This window comes from Phyllostomus discolor, chromosome 8 (assembly GCF_004126475.2).
Source record: "Phyllostomus discolor isolate MPI-MPIP mPhyDis1 chromosome 8, mPhyDis1.pri.v3, whole genome shotgun sequence".
Taxonomy (NCBI): Eukaryota; Metazoa; Chordata; class Mammalia; order Chiroptera; family Phyllostomidae; genus Phyllostomus; species Phyllostomus discolor.
In genome coordinates, this window is record NC_040910.2 from 87,347,181 (window position 1) to 87,361,720 (window position 14,540).

The following is a 14,540-nucleotide window of genomic DNA, read 5'->3' on the forward strand; positions in this document are numbered from 1 at the left end:
ACTCAAGAACTGCTTTAAAAATTCATTTTATTAAACATTTGTTGAGCTCCTACTAGGAGATGAGCCCCAGTCTATAAAGAGTATTAATACGACAGGGGTTGCATCTAGTAGGGAAGACTGATGAAAGTGGAAGATGCCATTTGGACCACTTGAAAGGCCTGGATGGGGGTGGGGGAGGGCACTTGCTGGGCTCCGGGCTTCCAATGGGAACACTGTGGTCACAGCCACTTCAATGTTATCTGATGGCCTGCTGGTTCTCCCGCAGCTGGAAGCAGATGCCAGGCTGGAGGGAAAGAGCTGCTTTTGCATTCTGTTCCCAGGGCTTCCCGGAAAGGCAGAAGGAGGAACAGGAGAGCCCTACTTCTCTCTGCAGAGCTGTGAGTCACCCCTGGGAAACTGTCAGCAGACTCCACCGGGGCATCTCAGAACTTTACTTGGTTGTCTCCACCATGGCGTGAGATCAAGTGTGTCCTGGGGACTGACCTGTGTGAATGGGCACTAAAGCTATGCTAGGCTTGGGGATGCTTCTGGAAACCCCAGACTCTCCCTGGACTTCTGCTACCTTAGGTGACCAGACTCAATGAGTCAGTGCACAGCACTGGAAGCCTGTATGGTACCAGGCCCAGTGCCAGGTGCTGGGGACTTGAACGTACTTAGGATATGTCCTTGGGGTGCCTCGGGTTTACAAATTACCACATGTCACAGACCTATAGAGTCACTTTTAAAGTACAACTTTATATTGGTGACTGCCAGGACATATACTCAGTGTTCCCAGCAGAGGCCCAGGAAGAGTCCTCATCCAACCGTCATTCCAGGATGCCAGCCTCACAGCGAGGAGGGGTCAAAGCCACTCTCAGGGTCAGCCTCCCCAACTGCAGGCATTTCCCAGGGCTGCCGTCACAGAGTGCCCCGACTTCAAACAACAGACATGCATTGTCTCAGTTCTGGACGCTACAAGTTCTAAATCCGGGTGTAGGCAGGGCCATACTCTCTGTGACAGCTGTAGGGAAGAGCCCTTCCTGAGTTCTCCAGGCAAACTCTTCCAGCTTCTGGTGTTTGCCAGAACTCCTTTGCCAGGGGCTTGTACCTCACAGGACCATCCTCCCACTGTGTGTCTTCATATCATCTTCCTCTGTCCAAACTTTCCCTTTTTATAAGGACACTATTCATATCAGATTAGGGTGTGCCTAAACTCATTTTTAACTTGATTTTTTTCTGTACAGACGCTATTTCCAAATAAGGTTACATTCTGAAGTGCTAGGTGTCAAGACTTGGACATATCTTTTGGGGGATGCAATTCAATGCATATCACCAGTCTCACCAGCCTATTTTTGGCAAGGCCTATATCAATGGGAGAGGGGGGGGGGGTGGGGGAAGGCAGAGAGAAGAGTAGCAGGATTGAAGAAGGTCAAGGAAGAGATAGTAGGACAAAGACCCAGAAGCACACACAGCTGGAGGCGGTGGCCTTGACCAGGAGAAAGGACACCTATCCTCCAGCAGGAGTGAATAAGAATGAGCTGGAGGGGGAGGTGGGAGTCAAGGCCACTGGCTGCTCAGCTGAGAAAACGCCCTGTTGCCTGGGGAGAATGAGAGGGGTGGAGGTTTGATGGGGACTTGAGAAGGGGGCCAATGTGTGAGAGAGCTGCAGAGGGAGTGGGTAACCTTGGCATTGCACTGCTGGGCTATCACAGTGGGGTTTTCCTCCAATTCTCTCATTCACTCGTGTATGGAATTGCCCCAGGGCCTGTGAAATCTGAGGGTGTGTCTGTGGGTGGGAGGGCAAGAAACTGAATATAGGGAGAAAAGCTGGAGCCATGACTGGGTGGGTGAAAAGAGGCAAAACGGGGAAGCATGAACCCCAGAGAAGGCTGACTTGTAGCATCTGATTCAGGGAGTGTCCTGGGAAGCAAAGAGAACTCAGCTTACTGCTGCCTTCTGTGTGGGGGTGGGGCTGGGGGAGAGGCCAGGGCTGCTGAGTGTCAGGGTGGGGTTCTGGGAGGACTGAGGGCAGTTTGCTCAGGAAGGGGGCTCCTGGGGCACTGCAGGTAAGATGGGGGTGGGGTGGCAAAGTGTGCAGTGCAGGGTGAGGGGTGTGAGGAGGCTATCCAGCCCCCTGGCTGTGCCCCTGGGGACGCCTGCAGTCCAAAGGGGACAAGGAGCCCCTGGGAGCGGTGGGTGTCAAGAGCAGGCACAGAACTAGGGCCAACGAAGAGGAAGGAAGCTTGGCTCTGACTGGGGCCTATGGTCCGGAAGGGGGCTCGGGCTGCAGCAACGGTCAACCACGTGGAGGAGGGGAATGGGACAGAGGGAGATGCAAGAGCCCCAAGCTGGTTCAGGTGCCCAGGAAAAAGCAAGTAGCCTGAAAAAGCAAGTGGATGCTGGGGGGTGGGCAGTGGAGGAGAGGGGAGGGCGGCAGTATTTAGACCCAGTGGGAGCACAGAGATGTACTAGTGATGGAGATGGAACCCAAAACTGTCTAAATAAAGAAAGTGAAACGTGTGGATGATAAACAAGTCCTTGCAGGTGCCCATGTTTTCATTTCCTGTGTGTATCCCGGATCAGTCGTCTTCCTGTGCCCTTTAAGACATCGTTGTCAGTATTCCCAGGAAAACCAGAGGCAGAGAGCAGCGGAGTGGGAACTTTGGAAAGTCCCTTGCTTTGGAAAGTCTCAGTTGGACAGACACACGCTCCTGCTCCCCCATCTGTTCGCCTGGGAAGAAGGTATCTGCTGGCAGCTGAAGGAGGGGCTCAGGTCTCGGACGGTGGCTGAGCCCGCCGCAGGAACACCGGGGATGTGAAAACCCTGAGGGAGGTCGTGGTGGCTGGTGCCCCTGAGGGTCACCAGCTGGTGCCCACTTGGGTGAAAGCAGCCCAGGGCAGAGTGTGGACTCTATAGAACAGCCTGCCTGGGGTGAAACCCCAGCTCTGCCACTTGCCATTCAAGGCTACATGATCTGGGGTACTCATTTAAAGCCTACTTGACTCAGTTTCCCCATCTGTAAAGTGGGGATCACAAATGTAGGTTCCCCCTGGAGATGTTGTGAGGATTAAGTGAGTTGAAAGGTATAAGGATTCAGCATCCTATACCCACCCAGTAAAGGTGGCTTATCTCCTTTAGCATCAGCTGTGGTACCGTGAGGAGCTCTGACAAAGCAGAGACTTCAAGGACAAGGTGGAGGTATCTAGACCAGGCCTGGGTTCCACCAGGTGGAATGAGGGTACCTTCGACCTCCCATCCCTGAGCGGCGCCTTCCACTTTCCCCACTCACAGGCAGGTGCAGCAGGGGCAGTGTGTCGGTGGGAGTGGAGGCACCTGTCCCAGATACCTGCCGCTGGGAGTTCGGGTTGTAGTGCCTGAACTCAGAGGGACCTTGAACTGAAAGCCACTCATCTGCCAAGGCCGCTCAGGACACCCTGAAGATCCTACTGAGTGTGGGGTCTCTGATGGCATATCTGATAGAGCCCCCTTCCTCTGCCTGAATTGGATAGATTGAGCATGGAAACAGCCCCTTTTTTTCTGATAGAGGCTAAGTTGGAGACCTGAGCTTAGTCTGATAGTTGCACGGGCCTGTGGAAGGTAGAATAGGGCAGGTTATCTGGTCGATGTCCAGGTCTGTGGCCTGAGCAAGTACGTGGGTGCTGGTATTTGCTGAGACTGGGGACACTGAAGGAGGCCTATAGGACCATGGGCCGTATCCCCTCTGTCTCGGACGTCACAGAGTGGAGATCCCAAATGCCATAAGAGGTCATGGTGATGCTGTGTAGACAATGTTGGACACACGGCTCCCTGAAAAGAGGTCTGTGTGGCATGAGATGTGGCTGGGAAGGCAGGCTGGACTGTGTTAAAGATACTAGTAGTGGCCAACATTCGCCACATCTTCAGTAAGTGAGAAATAGTACCATTGTCTCCATTTATAGATGGGAATACTGAAACATGGACAGGCTAGGAAACTGAGGCTCAAATAACCCATGAAGGACAGTGCTAGGAATGCAAAGCCAGGCAGTGGGCCTACAGCATCTGTCTGTTTAACTATCCTGTGATCCTGGAGTGTTACAAGTGGGTGTGCCCGGCCCAACCTTGAACAAGTGAAAAAAAACCCATCAAGAATAAATCAGTCGCCCAAGGTCATGCCAGCTAGTTGCAGCAAGCACAGCTAGGGCCAGAATCCAAGCCTGCTGACTCCCAGCACTTCCCTTTGCCTCATGCATTCCACTTCGGGGCACGCAAGCTTCTTTTCCCAGATTAGATATTATTAAATTTTTTTAAATGTGCTTTTCTCTATTTCTAAATTTTTAGTGGTGAGCATGTACATTTATAAGGGAGAAGAAAGATTTGCTCAATGATATTGAAAGACATCAATATCATTCAACAGAAACCACCTGGCTCCCATTTAAGGGAGGCGTATTGTGGTGTCTCTTGAGGTACAGAGGATGGGACATATTGTCCTGTTTGCCTTTGATGATTTCTAGCAGGAGTTTCTGGGAAATTTCTGGGCTCCTTGCAGGGACTCCGCTCCCTAGGATGGGAAGGATGGAGGGAAAACATTTCCTATTATAGGCTGACCTACTGGGGGTGACTGGGTGGTCTTTCTGAGGTCAGATCATGCTACATGAAATCCTTCATGTCAAGTCATCCATCCTTGTTCCTACCTGCTTCCTCCCTCCCTCGGGTCCTCACTACACACCCCACCTGGAAATTAAGGTGGTGCGGGGAAGAGGGAGGAGACCTAGGCCTGCAGGAATGAGACATCCTTTTACTTCTGAGCTGAACTAATCAATTTAGATGAACAGACGTGCTCTAATCAATTGTGTTGTAAGAACAGGAAGATGTTTATCAAACTCGAATATATTTTTACCAGACTGTTCTTTCTCTAATAGGCATCCTAGACTAAAATGAAACAGTACAGGTTTAACACATCATTTGGATAAATATAGTTGTTTATCTTGAAGACTGTTAGGATTGCTTATTTTTTCTTTTTTTCCTCATCTTGTCCAATTCATCAAGCCATCTCCCACTCATCATTCAAATATAGTTTATTTGACATATTTATATTTCAAGTCATTCCAAAAATGAGTTGTTGTGGCTTACGAAAAGAAAGAAGCTCAGACAATAAAACCAATGATATGTGAACTCGAATAGGAAAACAGATTGGAGAAGAAAATTAGAAATCAAATGTTCATTTCAGTTGTTCCAAGGGAGCCTGTTGCCATATATTTGAAGAGTTCTGCTGGTCAAGATGAAAAGGGAAACAAGAAATGCACATCTCTCCTGATCGGGGAAACGGACACAGTGTGGGCGGTTACAGGGAGAACTGAGTCTTCCTTGGTACTAAACTTTGAAAGAAATGTATCCTGCAGTAGATAGTAGAGAGTTAGACTGGTCAATATCTTGACAACAGTTTTGGCTCAAACCAGAATTTTTTCACAAAGAAATTCCCATGGCTCGTTCCTATCATAATTTTTGGTAGCAGTTAGAAATCCTAACACTGCATTTTAGCCCAGAGATGCTGATTCAGGGTGGGCATTTGATCAGTGTACTGGATTAAGCTGTCACTGGCAAGATCTTTTGGGTCCAAGTGCTGTTCCTAAAGTATTAGCTATTCTTTTATCGTGTCTTTGTTTGAAAAACGTAAACACTGTCATCATCCAAATCGTTATGATTTTAAACAGGAGTCAACTTGGGGTGAATCCTGTAACGTGCAGCTGGAGACCTATCTCTATGCCCACACTGATGGTTAAGGAGGATTTGGGGATATGGTCATTCAGACACAATTCCACTTAAATTAGTTCTCATCTGATCTATTTATTTACCTATACCATGTCTCTTTTTATAGTTGAGTCAGTAAGGCATACAGGAGATGCATAATATAAATAGTGAAGTGTAAATTAAATATGAGAACAGGGAAAACAAATGAAATACAGTGTCAAGACCAGGGTGGGTATAGGAAGAGGTTGGACAGAATGAAGATCTGATGACAATAAGGTTCCACTGTTGTTACAAATTGCTGGCTTGCTTTGGACTTCCTGGAACACCACAGGATCATGTGTCCCTCATTCCCCAGTCTGTAGCCCATTACCTCCTGGGAAGACTGACTAAAAATGATACAATTTGCTCTTGTTACTTACCAATAGCCCCACCGTGGCCTTCACTTCTATTTGGAAGCGCTCCTGGTTATCTCTGCCTGGCTCTGTGTGGCTCTCCTATTCTTGTTACCACCCCAGCCTCCCACTGCCTGCTCAGAGTTTGTCTCTCTTACAACTTTAGCTCAGCTATGGCTTTGCTTCATCATGGGCCTGATTCCACCTGGGGGCTGCTTTTTCAGATTTGGCCACCTCTGCTAGCCAGCTCAAATGACTGTTTGCAATAGTGACAATCTGGTTGGTCCAGGTCATCATTTTCTATCTGGCCATGTTACAATTGGCCAGTCTATGACGTGGTGGCCTGGGTCAGGTACTCCAATGTCCCTGGTACAGTTACTCACATGTCAAGTCACGTGGTCCAAAATATGAGCTAGGGGTTGGGGTGGGGATGTGGAGAGAGCTGTGTGTGAAATCGTTTTCTTTGCACAGAGGTTTAAGTGTGGCAAGCAAGCAAAGATTTCATTTCTTCACCTGGGTGAGGGATTGAGCATGGGCGTGGCAAACCAGCTGCCTTTTTGCCTCTGTTGCATCAGTTGATAACATGAGGACCTTTGTCCTTCTGGGAATCTTTTCTTCTGAGTTGCTCAAGTCATCCTCTGTGGAAGTGTGTTTAGAGGGCATGGGAAGCCCTAAAGTAAGCACTCCCTTTTAAATGTATGAGGCATATGGATTTCTGAATGTATTTCACTATAACCCTCTCCCCACTTTTTTTTGCTGTTGTTGAATGTCATGTTTATTTATAGTCTGTGGAACAAGTCTTTGTAGACCTTTGCTACTCAGACTGAGGTCAGCCTGGGGCCGCCTGGGAGCCTGCTGGAAATGTAGACTCTCAGCCTCCCTTAGACCTACAGAATCTGAACCTGTGTTTTAACAAGTTCTCCAGTGTGTGCACTCAAGTTTGAGAAACATGACTTGCATTGCAAACTTTGGACAGTGCTGAATGACTTTGGCCAGGGACTGAGTCTCCAAGAGGTGATGTGACTTGCCTGAATCCCCCAGTGGGTCAGTAATAGATCTGGAATCAGAATCCAGTGTCCTGAGTCCTAGTCACACTCTCTTCCCACCACCCCATGATGTCCCCCTCATCTAGGAAATGAAGAGGTTGATTAGACCATCGTTAGACCACATGATCAGAAGGATCATGATTTATCATCCATAGTCACTTTTGAGAGTGCAAGAGGACACCATGAATTACCTTAGGGCAATAGATGCAAAGTGCCACAGGTGGCCAGTCCATACACCTAAAGTATTTTTCTGTTTTACAGAGCCCTCTCACATCTGTTAACTACTTTAAACAGCATAAATATCCAATGACTGAATGATCTTAAAGTGTTAACTATGCAATAAAATCTGGTTCTCAAGTAACACACACACACAGTCACACTATTTCATTTTAGTAGACAAATCACTATCTAACCTGACCAAGAAAAAAGGTAGAAAGCCCAAAGCAAGAAAATATGAGAATGAGGAAATGATTGTAGATAGTCACACATTTAAAATGATTCTGAGGTTACTTTGCTTAACCCATTCCGGTAAGTTTGAAAGCCTGGATGGAACTAGCAGTTCCCTCCGCCCCCAATCACACACGATTGCAGTGGCCCCAGCTGGGGCTGCAGGCTACATGTCAGGTAAGCTTTCTGTCAAGTCACTTCCCTATGAGTCAACCAGACTTCAGAGTTTGGTGTCGGAAAGTGTTATCCCAGTGCTTTAACTCAAAGCTAAAATGTCTGGGCAGCCTGGCAGGAACTCGGCTCTTCCGTCGGGGTAGGAACCAGAGTATGTGAAGAGTTGTTAGCTGATTGGACCTCTTATGGCAAATGGCCACCCACTTCCTTCTGATCTCCATTTAATCTGCCACCTTCATTGCCCTGCTCCAAAAATGAAAAACAGGTATGTCCCTGATCCTGAGAATGCTGAGTGTTAGATGTGAGAGGTCTCATTTTGTCAGAGATTGGTTAGTTCCAGTCCCTCTTTTAAAGATGAAGAAATTGAGAATAAGAAAGTAACTGTCAACTTGAGACTATTTTCATTCCAAGTTGTGTGCTCTATTACACTATCTTTTTTTTAAAATGATAGTTTTTAAAAAGATTTTATTTATTTATTTTTTAGAGAGGGAAGGGAAGGAGGGAGGGGGAGAGAGAGAGAGAGAGAGAGAGAGAGAGGGAGAGAGAGAGAGAGAGTCATCAATGTGGGGTTGCTGGGGGTTATAGCCTGCAACCCAGGAATGTACCCTGGCTGGGAATCAAACCTGGGACACTTTGGTTCCCAGCCCGCGCTCAATTCACTGAGCTACACCAGCCAGGGCCTATTACACTATCTTTAATAATACTAATGTTAATAATGTTAACAACTGATATCTACTGATTGGTTTACTCCAGCACCCCTTCACAACCCTATGAGGAAGGCAGTCGTTGCTCCATCCCCATGTTACAGAAACTGAAGCACAGAGGGGTTAAGTAACTTGCCCTGAAACACACAGCTAGTTAGTGAGAGGCAGAGTTGAGATCCGACCCCAGGTAGTCTGCTTGCACGCAGAGCCTATACCTCACCTCCATTTACTACTCCAACAGTTCCCTTATTATTCTAACAGGACAGACCTCGGATTATGTATATAACAGAGCCACTAGGCATGGCGACCTTTAAGAAAGAGTCTCAAGGCAAGAGAAACTATGGTTTACCTAACATTCAGCATGTGCCAGCTACTGTTCTGAGTGCTTTTACAAGTGTTAGCTCAGTAATCTCAAAACCAAAACCAAAACCAAAACCAAAACAATCATCCCCCAAAACCCCCAAACAAAACACACACGAAGAGGGCACAGTATCCTCATTTATCAAGTGGGAAAATGAAGGCCACAGAGTTTCCATAATTCCCTTGAGTTCCTACAGCTAAGTGGCAAATCTGGTGTTTAGAACCAGCCCATCTGGCAGGTGAGCAACATTCTTCGCTGCCAACTACACTCCACTACCAACTGACTCAGTTATTCATTTCGTCCTCATAGCACCTGACAGGCAGGTGTCATTTCCCACGCACTAATTTCCTTTTCTCTGCTTAGATGAGGAAACTGACCTGCTTGTAATGTTTAAATAATTTGGTAACCACCATCCAGTGACTTGGTGGCAAGCCAGCCAGGGATCCAAAGCTCGTGGTAGACTGTTTTCACTTCTCCAGGCTTTAGTGGTGTGAGCCAAAGCTGGATCTCTGCGACAGAGCCTCCCACTCGCAGGTCTCACCTGAGGCTCTGCTGGGTCCCGGCAGAGCCACACACGGCCTCCTGGCGGCAGGTGGGCGCAAGGGCAGCGCATGCTAATGAGCCCTCAACGTTGCTCGCTGATTGGCTGGCGCTGATTCCAGCTACTTTTCCCAGGGGCATGAGCGCTACAAGAATAAAGGGGCGCCGCAAGCACTGCCGCCCCCACCCCGCGCCTTTCAGTCCCCCCATCTCCCCTTAGACTTAAGGGTGTGAGGGAAGCACGAGGGCTCTTTCGCTTGCAAGATTGTCCTTTTCTCTCCCTTTTGCATTCTGGTTCTGAATTTATCCAGGATCCAGGATGACAATCCAACACCAAGGCCAGCACTACTGGCCGAGGATGGCATTTCTCCCGAAGGTAAGCGTGGTCCGGTCACCCGGGCCATGGGAGTTGGGCAGGGACCCAACTCTGGGAAGTGTCCGCGGAGATGCTGGGAATTTTGGAGCGTGTGGGCAGGAGTGGAGAGCACTTCTTATGGTCTTAAATGACTAGCATGTAGTGGAATGACAACAGTTATGTGTTTAGGTTTCTGTGCTGGCCTGTTGATCCTGAAGAATCAGCACTGCTTGTGCAGAGTGCTGGAGGGTGCAGAGCCTGTTGCCAGGAACTTCCTCCTCTCTCGGGTGGGACTGTTCTGGAGGTGTTCCACACTGTTTCTCCCAGAGGCTCTGCTCACTCAGGACTCCAGTGGTCCAAAGAATGAATCTGGATTGTCCTCCTTTCTTCCCCTTGCTCACTTCCCCCAGACCTCTGCTGCCACTTCTCAGGATCAATCCTTCCACTAACACTAGGAGATTATTATTCACATTTTACAGGTAAGGAAATTGAGAACCAACACTGGAAGGTTGTGAGACAGTGACACTGGTCTCACTGCAATGGGAGAAACATACAGTACAGTGGGCAGTGGGAAGGTGCTTCTACAATTCCCCATAAAGAGTATGGGGAGAGAACCTTGAAGCTGAGACTGAAGGATGCTGGGCTTCTGCAAAGAAAGGGCAGAAGGAAGACCCAGGCAGCTGAGGGCAGAAGTATGTGCCAGAGTAGAGGTCTGTGCCAGTGTGTTGTGTTTGAAGCAAGTTGTTCACTGTTGCTTAACAAAGGTGGATCATGAAGATCTCCTTAGACCTATGCCTTTCAAAGTTCATCCGATTTTTCCCAGAAGAAGCCATTCAAGACTTTGGAGCAGGTGAGTGATGTGGTCAGATTCAAGTTCAAAAGACCACTCTGATGTGAACAAGAGAAATGGTTGGGGTGTTTTTTTCTTTTCCTTCAACTAAGAGAGTTCACTTAGGGTCCTCCTGTGTCCACTGTATTCCAGCTGCCTAAGAAATGACAGGTTGGGGAAGAGGTGCTGGGCCGAAGGGCTCTTCTTTCTCCTGTGGCTCCTATGCCCACTGAAACACCGAGTAGACAGTCCCACCAGCCACAGTGCCATTCTCTCTGAGTTGCAAAGCTTAATGACTAGCACCCAAACAGGGAGGGCTCCTGGGCTTAAGATGTGGTGGAAAGAGATGGAGCATCCACAGTCCAGGAGCCTTGCCTGGGGGAGTTAGCTGATGATGCACAGTGGACCCGAGAGCATGCCTAGGCAGCCTGCTGTGGCCTCTGGCATCCACAGGGCTCTGTTCTGGCTGCTGCCTTTTACCTCCTATGTCTGGGCAGCTCTCTAAAATGCTTTCCTCTTCTCCGACAGAAAGAGCTGGGCTTGGCAAGGACTGCAAGGAGTAGGGATCTTAATGAGGCTTGAGTGGATTTAGAATTCTTGTATCATGTATGTTTTTCCATTGAACATTTATTGAGTACCTACTATGTGTCAGACATTGATAGACACTGGGATAATGAAGACATTCAAGACATGGTCCCTGTGTTCAAGTAGCTTCCAGTCCAGTTGTGGGACAGCCACATACACCAACCCAATGGCACATCACAGGTGCCACAGTAGAAACCTGGAGGGTAGAGGAAGTGTCCAAGTGCAGGCATTCACTGCCTCCTGGGTGGAATATCACAAAAGGATTCTGAAAGATTCGGTGGTGCTTTAGTTGCATCTTGAAAGATGTGAGAAGGTTCTTAAGGCCCTGGGGTGCTGGAAGAGGGCCGTGACACAGGAGACATGCATTCAGCTCTGGATCTGTTGTGTGTCAGCTGTTGATCAGAGCCAGAGAATGATGGCCAATAGGCAATTCTGTTTCTAGAAGGAGGTTCTGGAATGATTCTGGAAGGAGGTTGAGAATGATTCTCAGTGGTTATTGAGAATGTAACAAAAATGAGGATTAACAGCATATGGCACTTGGGCATTTGGACTTTGAATGGCAGCACTGCAGCTGGGCTATGAGCCCCTACTAGGAAAGAGGGTGCAGTGTATTTTATTTTTGATCACTAGTACATCTTTACACAGCCAGGACACGATTCCCATTGTCCTTAGGGAATGAGGAACACTTCACTCCCTAAGATCTCTTACAGAGAGTGGCAGCCACTTTACGTGAAAAGTAACTGTGAGTATGGGTGGACAGCACATCAAAGCCATGAACTGCTGATACTTTTAGTGATTGTCTGGATTCTTTGATATGCCTGATGTTGTATCTCAGTCACATGCAATCTGAGAGGGGAAAAGCTAGGCCTGTGGTGGGGTCAGATAGGCCAACGATGGCCTTTTTCTTACAGAATTTGTCTGTGACCTTAGGAAGTAGTTGGAGAGGTGTCTGGATTCTAGAAAGCCCAGAAGCTGGGGTCTGCTCTATGGTGTGTGTGTGTTGGGGGAGGGGCAGTGACAGGTTGGGGAAGGGCTGGGGGTCTTCACTGTGTCTGAGGAAAGGAAGTAGCTCAGGAGAGATGCACACAGAACACAAAGATGAAGGCAACCTGGAGCAAGGCCACAGCAGTACCTTTCCTGGCAAGCTTGAAAATCAAGGTAGATTTTCTGTCGTTGGTGGGCAGGGTTCCTGTTGACCAAGATTACATCTCTAAGACCCTGGGACTCGGTCATATTTCTTACACTTTAGATTTATTATAATTTTTAAAAAAGACTTTACTTACTTATTTTTAGAGAGAGGGGAAGGGAGGGAGAAAGAGAGCAGAGAAACATGAATGTGTAGTTGCCTCTTGCACACCCCCCACCAGGGACCCGACCTGCAAGCCAGGTATGTGCCCTGACCAGGAATTGAACTGGCGACCCTTTGCTTTGCAGGCCAGCACTCAATCCACTGAGCCACACCAGCCTGGGCTATAACTCTTTTTTTAGAGAACCACTTAAGTTAATTTACATGGGAAAAGGTCAGAGGAAAATTATCCTGTACCCTAATGCGAAGACTCCTGTCTTAGTCAGTCTGGGCGGCTATAAACAAAATACCAGCGGCTGGGTAGCTTATAAACAACAGAAATTTACTTCTCACAGTTCTGGAGGCTGAAATCAGAGTGCCAGCATGGTTGGGTTCTGATGCAAACTGTCTTCTTGGTCACAGGCTTCTGGTTGTGTTCTCACATGGTAGAAGGGACAAAGGATCTCTTGGGGTCTCTTTTATCAGGACACTAATCCCATTCACGAGGGCTCCACCCTCATGACCTCCCAAAGGTCCCACTTCCTAATGCCATCACTGTGGGGGATAGGTCTCAGCATATGAAGCTAGGGGAGACACAAACATTCAGACCATAGTGACTCCCTAAAAACACATATGGAACATACGTGTTCCACTTTTCCCAGCAAAACCTTACTTTGTATACAGTGGGACTTTCCTGCTGTAAAGAAGCCTGCTTCTCTTTATTGTGACTTTAAAACTAGTTCTTGGGATGGAAGCGGCCTAATATATGGTGACGGAAGATGGTTTGACTTGGGTGGTGGGTATACAATGCAATGTACAAATCTTGTATCTAGAAATATACACTCGAAACCTATATGACCCTATTAACCAATGTCACCCCAATAAACTTAATAAAAAATAAAAAAGAAAAATAGTTCTTATTGGTCTCTTTGAAGATTTGTTCAAAATTCCTTATAGATTAATACTTTCTTTTTTAACATAGAGGGAAAGGAATGAAGCTGCTGATATTTTCATCAGATAAGTTTCCATTTCAAACTAGCAGAACAGGTAAAACTCCTCTATCCACTGCTCAGCTCCCTGATTCCCTAAGAAGAAGGTCATTTCACCCAGTGAGGTAGTAAGTGTTTTCAGTACAAAGTTATTATAACCTGAAAAGTTATGAATGAGTGAAAGGAAGAGAAAGTTTTAAGCCCTGTTGTTAGAATCTAAAATAACAGTGTGTGTGTGTGTGTGTGTGTGTGTGTTGGGGAAGAAGGGACAGCTGGCTGCTACCAAAAGGAGTGACTTCTGCAGCCCATGGCTCCTAGGTCCCCTGGCCATGTCCAGGAGGAGTGGGGTTACCTCCCAGCAACCCCCACACCATGTTGGGGGCACCTCTTTGCTCCCTTCGCTGCTGCAGGCTGCTCTGCTGACCCAGTGGGACACTGCCAGGCCTTGACATTGCAAAGACCAAGGTTTGCAGCTCTGCATGGAGCTGTAATGAAGTTTCCATTCCAGAACAAGTGTGTGAGCCAAGCAAGTGTCCGTGCAGATGACGCCAGCCCGCAGTCAGTCTTGCTGGCTGAATGCTAGCGTTGTGCCCTGAGTGACCCTGACCATGCTCCTGATGGTAGCTGTCCCTTGAGACGGTGATTCAGCTGCAAACTCTGGTTCAGCAACAGATTGAAAGAGGACATCCCTGCTGTCAGGTTGACTCAGGACACTGTCCCACACTCCTTCCCTCCTTGGGGAGCTGGGAACCTTCCAGCTGTAGGAGCTGGCTGGCTGAGGGGGAGGTGGCAGGAAGATTTTTAACAAGTTAGGGCTCCCCTGCATGGTTCTTTCCCTCCAATGCAGCTGGGTCTCTCAATCTGGTCACAACATGAGTTCTCTTCAAAGTCTACTTCCTCCAGGAAGCATTCCTTGACTATCTCAATAATCATGCACTTGGGGCACAATTTACCCTGTGCTGCGTGTTCATCTTTATCTGCCTATATATGTTGTCACCCCAACTCCTAAAGGACAGAGATTATGTTTTTTGTAACTCTCATAAAATTGGTTCCATAAAAAGCATTCAATTAAGTTAAATCTGTGTTCCCAGAGAGAGAGGGAGACAGCACATTTTCTAGTCTCTTC

General features: G+C 47.8%; 1 long non-coding RNA gene across 2 annotated transcripts; it reads left to right on the top strand.

Annotated features, from left to right (window-relative positions):
* Positions 1-8,905: 8,905 nt before the first annotated feature.
* Positions 8,906-14,165, top strand: LOC118502159. Of its 2 annotated transcripts, XR_004904851.1 has the most exons (4): positions 8,906-9,747; positions 9,916-10,576; positions 13,408-13,539; positions 13,923-14,165. It is a non-coding gene; the product is annotated as an uncharacterized LOC118502159 (long non-coding RNA). The 2 variants fall into 2 exon arrangements; XR_004904850.1 differs by lacking the exon at positions 13,923-14,165 and having other exon boundaries at positions 13,408-13,596.
* The last annotated feature ends 375 nt before the right edge of the window (positions 14,166-14,540 follow it).